The following is a 6,000-nucleotide window of genomic DNA, read 5'->3' on the forward strand; positions in this document are numbered from 1 at the left end:
GAAAGTGCAAGCGATAGAGAGAAAGAAAGACTGAGACAAAGTGAGTACGTGAGAGAACAAAATTGGGAGCGATAGACAGAAAGAGAGAGAGAGAGACTGAGAGAGACTGTTCAGAAAATATATTACAAACTGCAGTGACTGTGTGTTTTGCGGAAAAGACAGCAAGAGAGATTGAGAGAGATAGAGACTGAAAGGCATTGTAACAGAATAAATAGTGGGACTGGGCGAGAAAGACTGATAGAGAGACAGAGACACAGAGAGAGAGAGAGACTGTGAGAGGAAATATGACATGTAGTGACTGTGTTTTTCGGGAGAGACATAGCGAGAGATTGTGGGAGAGACTGAGGGGGAGACTGAATGAGTGAAAGACAAAGTGAGAGGCAGAGGGAGATTGAATAGGAGAGATAGAGCAAGCCACAGAGAATAAATTGTGCAGTTTTGTGACTGTTTTGTAGGTGAGACAGAGACTGAGAGAGCGAGACTGAGTGGCACAGAGAGAAAGAGACAGACAGACAGATAGACAGAGGGACAGACAGATAGAGGGATTGAGAGAGCGTCTGTGTGAGAGAAATGCGAAAGGCAGAGAGACTGTAAGAGAGAAAGCGCGAGAGAGAGATACAAATAGACAACTGAGAAAGAAAGAGGGAGAGAACGTGAAAGCCAAAGAGAAAGAGAGAAATAGACTGAGATAGAGAGAATGACTGTGAAAGAGAGATTGAGAGACTGTGAGTGGAAACATCCTATAATAATAATAATCCTTGCATTTGATATAGCGCTTTTCACGTCGGGAGGATGTCCCAAAGCGCTTCACAGAACACACTGTAAAGTGAGTTGACTTTATATTTGTGGGCGAACGCGGCAGCCAATTGCGCACAGCAATGTCCCACAAACAGTCGTAGATTGAAAATGACCAATTTATTATTGTTTTTGGTTTTAGAGGGATTATTATTAGGCTCTGTGTGGAGTAAGTAAACTTGTCCAAGTTTTCGCCCTGGAATTGAACTCAGGGCTCGCTTGGAAAGCGAGTGCTCTAACCACTGAGCTACAGGACCCAACTATGATCTGCAATGTCTGTTTGTTCTCTGGGTAAGACTGAGAGAGAGACTCTAACAGACTGAGAGAAAGACTAATTCAAAGAAACTGAGAGAGACTGAGAGACAGAGGGTGACAGAAATAGAGAGAGAATGTGAGAGGAAATATAGCGTGTAGTATTGTGTGTTTTATGAGAGGCATAGAGAGATGTACAGTGAGAGAGACTGTGACAAAAAAAATAACGTGCAGTGACTGTTTTGTGGGAGAGACTGAAAGGGAAAATGTGAGAGTGACTATGAGATAGACGGGGACTGGGAATGTAATAGGCTGACAAAGAGAGGGAGAGAAACAGAAAGAGAGACTGAGAGAGAGACTGAGTGAGAGAAAGACAGAGTGACAGCTAGCGAGAGAGGCAGAGAGAGACATGGAGGGAGAGACTGTGGGAGAGAGAGATATAGAGAGAATGGGTGTGTGTGTGTGAGGGGGGGGGGGCTGAGTGTGAATACATTAAAAAGTGTAGTGACTTTTTTCTGTGCGAGACAATGAGAGAGAGACTGAGAGAGAGTCTGAGAGAAAGAGAGAGACAGATAGATAGAATGAGTTAGAGAGAGAGCCAGAGAGAGAGAGACTGAGAGAGAGTATGAGAGTGACAATGAAATAAAATATATTATAAAGTGTAGTGGCTGTGTTTTGGGGGAGAGACAGTGAGAAAGAATCTGAGAGAGACTGAGACTGTTATAAAGTATAGTGCCTGTATGTCATGGGAGAGACAGAGAGGCTCACAGACAGAGAACGAGCGAGAAACGGTGACTGAGAGAGACAGACAGAGAGAGAGAGAGCCTGGGAGAGATTATGAGAGAAAATATATTTTAAAGAGCAGTAGCTGTGTGTTTTGTGGAGGGTGAGATGTAGACAGAGAAAGAGAGAGAGAGAGACCGAGTGAGAGAGAGGGGTATACAAAGAGAGAGACACAGTGAGCGACTGAGAGAGAGAATGGGAGAGAATATGAAATAGAGTGACAATGAGACACAGAGAGAAAGAAAGAAAGAGAGGGATAGCGACAGATAGTAAGACTGAGAGAGGGACAGAGAGAAAAACCTGAGAGAGAGAGAGACTGTGAGGGAAGTTATTTCAAAATGTATTGACTGTGTGTTTTGTTGGAATAACGGAGGGAGACTGAGAGCGAGAGAGAGATAGCGAGAGAGAGAGAGGGAGAAACTGCGCGAGAGACAGAGGAAGATTTCCCGAGAGAGAAAGTGATGAACACGGAGTTAGAGAGAGACTGAGCGAGAGCCTCAGAGAGCCCGAGAGAAAGAGATAGCGAGGGAGTCTTGCTGTGTGAGAGAGAGAGGGGGCGACTGAGAGAAAGAGAGACTGAGAGAGGGAGAGAAAGAGACTGTGAGAGAGAATATATTCTAAAGTGTAGTGGCTTTGTGTTTTGCGGTAGAGACAGAGAGAGACATTGTGTGTGAGAGAGAGTTAAAGAGAGTCTGAGGTAGGTAGCGAGAGTGTGAGGGAGATAGAGACTGAGAAGCAATCAGAGAAAATGTACTATATAGTGCATAGTGTGACTGTGTTTTTAAGAGCGACAGAGAGACTGGGAGAGAAAGACTGATAGAGAGGGAGACATAGAGAGAGAGAGAGCCAGAGAGAAACAGAAAGAGAGACTGAGAGACTGAAAGACTTGTGAGAGAACATAAATTATAAAATGTAGTGACTGTGCTTTGTGGGAGATACGGAGAGATACTCTGAGAGATAGAGAGAAAATGAGAGAGACTGGGAGAGAGAGTGACAGAGAGACAGAAAGAGAGCCAGAGAACTATACTGATAGAAAGGGAGAGAGATAGACTGGGAGTTGAACTATATTTTAGTGTGTACTTACTTTGTGATTTGTGGGACAGACACAGAGAGGAGAGATATACTGAGAAAGGCAGTGAGAGAGAGAGAGAGAGAGAGAGATAACAAGACTGAGAGAGGGCCTGAGAGAGAAAGTGAGGGACATAGATTGAGAGATAGACTGAGAGAAAGGCTGAAATAGACTGAGAGATAGAGAGTGACTGACAATGAGGGATAGATTCGGTGAAAGAGAGAATGAGAGAGAGAGAGAGAGACTGTGAGAGATTGAGATTGAGAGAGAGCGATTGAAAGACAGTGAGAGTGACTGAGAGAGAGACACAGAGGGAGATTCTCTTAGAGAGAGTGAGAGAGAATACATTACCAAGTATGCTGACTGCGGATTTTGAGTGAGAGAGAGACAGACAGAGAGAGAGAGAGAGAGAGAGAGAGAGAGACGGAGAGCAAGAGACTGTGAGGGACAGAAGCAGTTTGCGTGGGTGCACATGTGTGAGTTTGTCTGACCCTGGTCCAGCGGTGTATCTCTGTGTTTGTATGAGTGTGTTCATGCGTGTCTGTTTGCGGGTTGTATGTGTATGTGTGTGTGTGTGTGTGTGTGTGTGTGTGTGCACTGCTCCAAACTGACTCGCTCAGACATGTATGATGTTGGGGCTCCCTCCCTAATCCTGAGACGTTTAACTCACTCAGATCAATGATTCCATCCATATTGCGAACTGGCTTTAGCTTCCAAACGGTTTTATTTTTTTGTGGAGAAATCATGTCCTGAGGTAGTTTTTTGTTGGCACTTTTATAGTCCAAACGTCTGTGCAAGATCCTTCCCCCAGAATAAAGTCCACACAGCTTTAGCCCTGAGTTAGCCTGTGTCAGCTCACACACTGCAGTCTGAGCCCTGTAGCTCAGTGGTTAGAGCCCTCGCCTCGATAGCGAGAGGGCCTGGGGGTGATTCCTGGCAGAGCAAAACCTTACGGATGTTTCCTCTCTACACTAGTGTCTGTTTGCCTCAAAGTCAGTCACAGTCCGGTTGTTAGACGGTTTGCAGATCACATTTCCAGGGGAAAGATAGAGGGGGACTGAGAGAGACGTACAAAGAGATAGAGAGACTGAGAGAAAATAGAGACTGATTGAGGGAAAGACAGAGTGATGGACTGAGAAATAGACTGAGAGGGATAGAGACTGAGAGACTGAAAGAGACTAGGGGAGAAAAACTATAACGTGTAGTTAATTCTTTTGTGAGAGGGATTAAGCGACAGAAAGAGAAAGAGAGAATGAGAGAGACAGATAGTGAAGAGAGACTGAGTGAGAGAAAGATAGAATGAGAGACAAAGACAGGGAATGATAGAAAGTGAAACGTTGAGAGTGAGATTGAGAGAGAGAGACTGAGTTAGAGAGAGAAAGAAGGAGGAAAAGAGAATCAGAAAGACTGAGAGAAAGAAAGTAAGAGGGCGACTGAGAGAGAGACAGACAGTGAGAGAGAATAGGATGGATGAAATATAACATGTAGTGGCTGTGTATTTTATGGGAGAGACTAAAAGATAGAGACTGAGAGGGAAAGAGAGACAAACAGAGACACAGAGACAGACTGAGACAAAAATATATTATAACGAATAGTGACTGTGAGAGAGAGAGACTGAAAGACAGAGAGAGAGGGAGAGAGAGACTAAGAGGGCGAGTGACTGAGAGAGAGACTGTGAGAGGTTGAGAGACTGGGAAAGGGAGACTGAGAGAGACAAACTGAGTGAGTGAATGGGAGAGAGAGAGAATGAGAGAAAAAGTGACTCAGAGACACAGAGTGAGAGAGACTGTGAGAGAGAGATAGAAAGAGATACAGGGAGACCTCGATAGAGAAAGGTAGTCTGAACGAATGAGAGACAGGGATAGAGTGAGCGAGAGTCTGTGAGACACAGAGAGAGAGAGAGAGAGAGAGAGAGAGAGAGGGAAAGAGAGAGAGACTGAGAGACAGAGATAGAGTGAGAGAGAATCTGAGAGACAAACAGAGAGAGACTGAGAAAGAGAGAGAGACTAAGCGAGATAGACTGAGCGATACCGGCTGAGAGACTGAGAGAAAGAGATACTGAGGCAGAGGCAGAGAGAGAGACGATGAAAGAGAGAGACCCAGAGAGAGACAGAGAAAGAGACTTAAGGGCGAGAGTGAGAGAGAGAGAGAGACTGAGAGAGGGAGAGAGTGTGAGAGAGACTGTGAAGGAGAGACCGAGAGAGAAGGGGAGGGAGAGACATAGATTTAGAGAGCGACTGTGAGAGATATTGAGGGAGAGAAAGACAGACTGAAAGAGTGAATGAGACAGAAACAGGGAGAATACATTATAATGTGTAGTGACTGTATGTTTTGCAGGAGAGACAGAGACAGTGACTGAAAGAGATTGACTGACAGAGAGAGAGAGATTGAGAGAGGGACACAAAGAGACACTGATAGACATATATATATTTAGAGAGAGGGAGACTGAGAGAGTGCGAAAGAGATTAAGAGGAAATATATTTTAAAGGGTAGCGAATGTGTGAGTTGTGGGGGAAATAGATACAGAGTGACTCAGAGAGAGAGGGAGAGAGAGATTGGGAGAAACTGCGGGAGAAACAATGAAAGAGACTGAGAGAGAGAGAGAGAGAGAGAAAGAGAGAGAGAGACTGAGCAAGAGAGGAAATTATGGTGTGTGTGAGAGAGAGAGACAGACTGAGAGAAACAGAGACACTGGGTGAGAGAATAAGCTCAGTCTCTCTCTCTCTCAATCTCGTTCTCTCTCTCAGTCTCTCAGCCCCTGTCTCACAGTCTGCCTAGCCGACTCTCTCTCTCTCTCTTTCTCTCTCAGCCTGTCAGTCTATCTCCCTCCCTCTATCTCTCTCTCTCTCTGTATCTCGTTCATAGTCTGTCTCTCAATCTCTCTCTGTCTCTCTCTCAGTCTCTCTCTCTGTCTCTCTCTCTTACTTTTTCTCTCATTCGCGCCCTTAAGTCTCTCTCTCGCTCTCTCTCTAGGTCTCTCTCTTCCCCAGTTTCTCTCGCAGTCTCTCCCTCTGCCTCTCCCTAAGTCTCTCTCTCTCAATCTTGCTCTCTCTCTCAGTCTCTCAGCCTCTGTCTCACAGTCTATCTCGCTTAGTATCTCT

This window comes from Callorhinchus milii, unplaced genomic scaffold, assembly GCF_018977255.1.
Source record: "Callorhinchus milii isolate IMCB2004 unplaced genomic scaffold, IMCB_Cmil_1.0 Scaffold204, whole genome shotgun sequence".
Taxonomy (NCBI): domain Eukaryota; kingdom Metazoa; phylum Chordata; class Chondrichthyes; order Chimaeriformes; family Callorhinchidae; genus Callorhinchus; species Callorhinchus milii.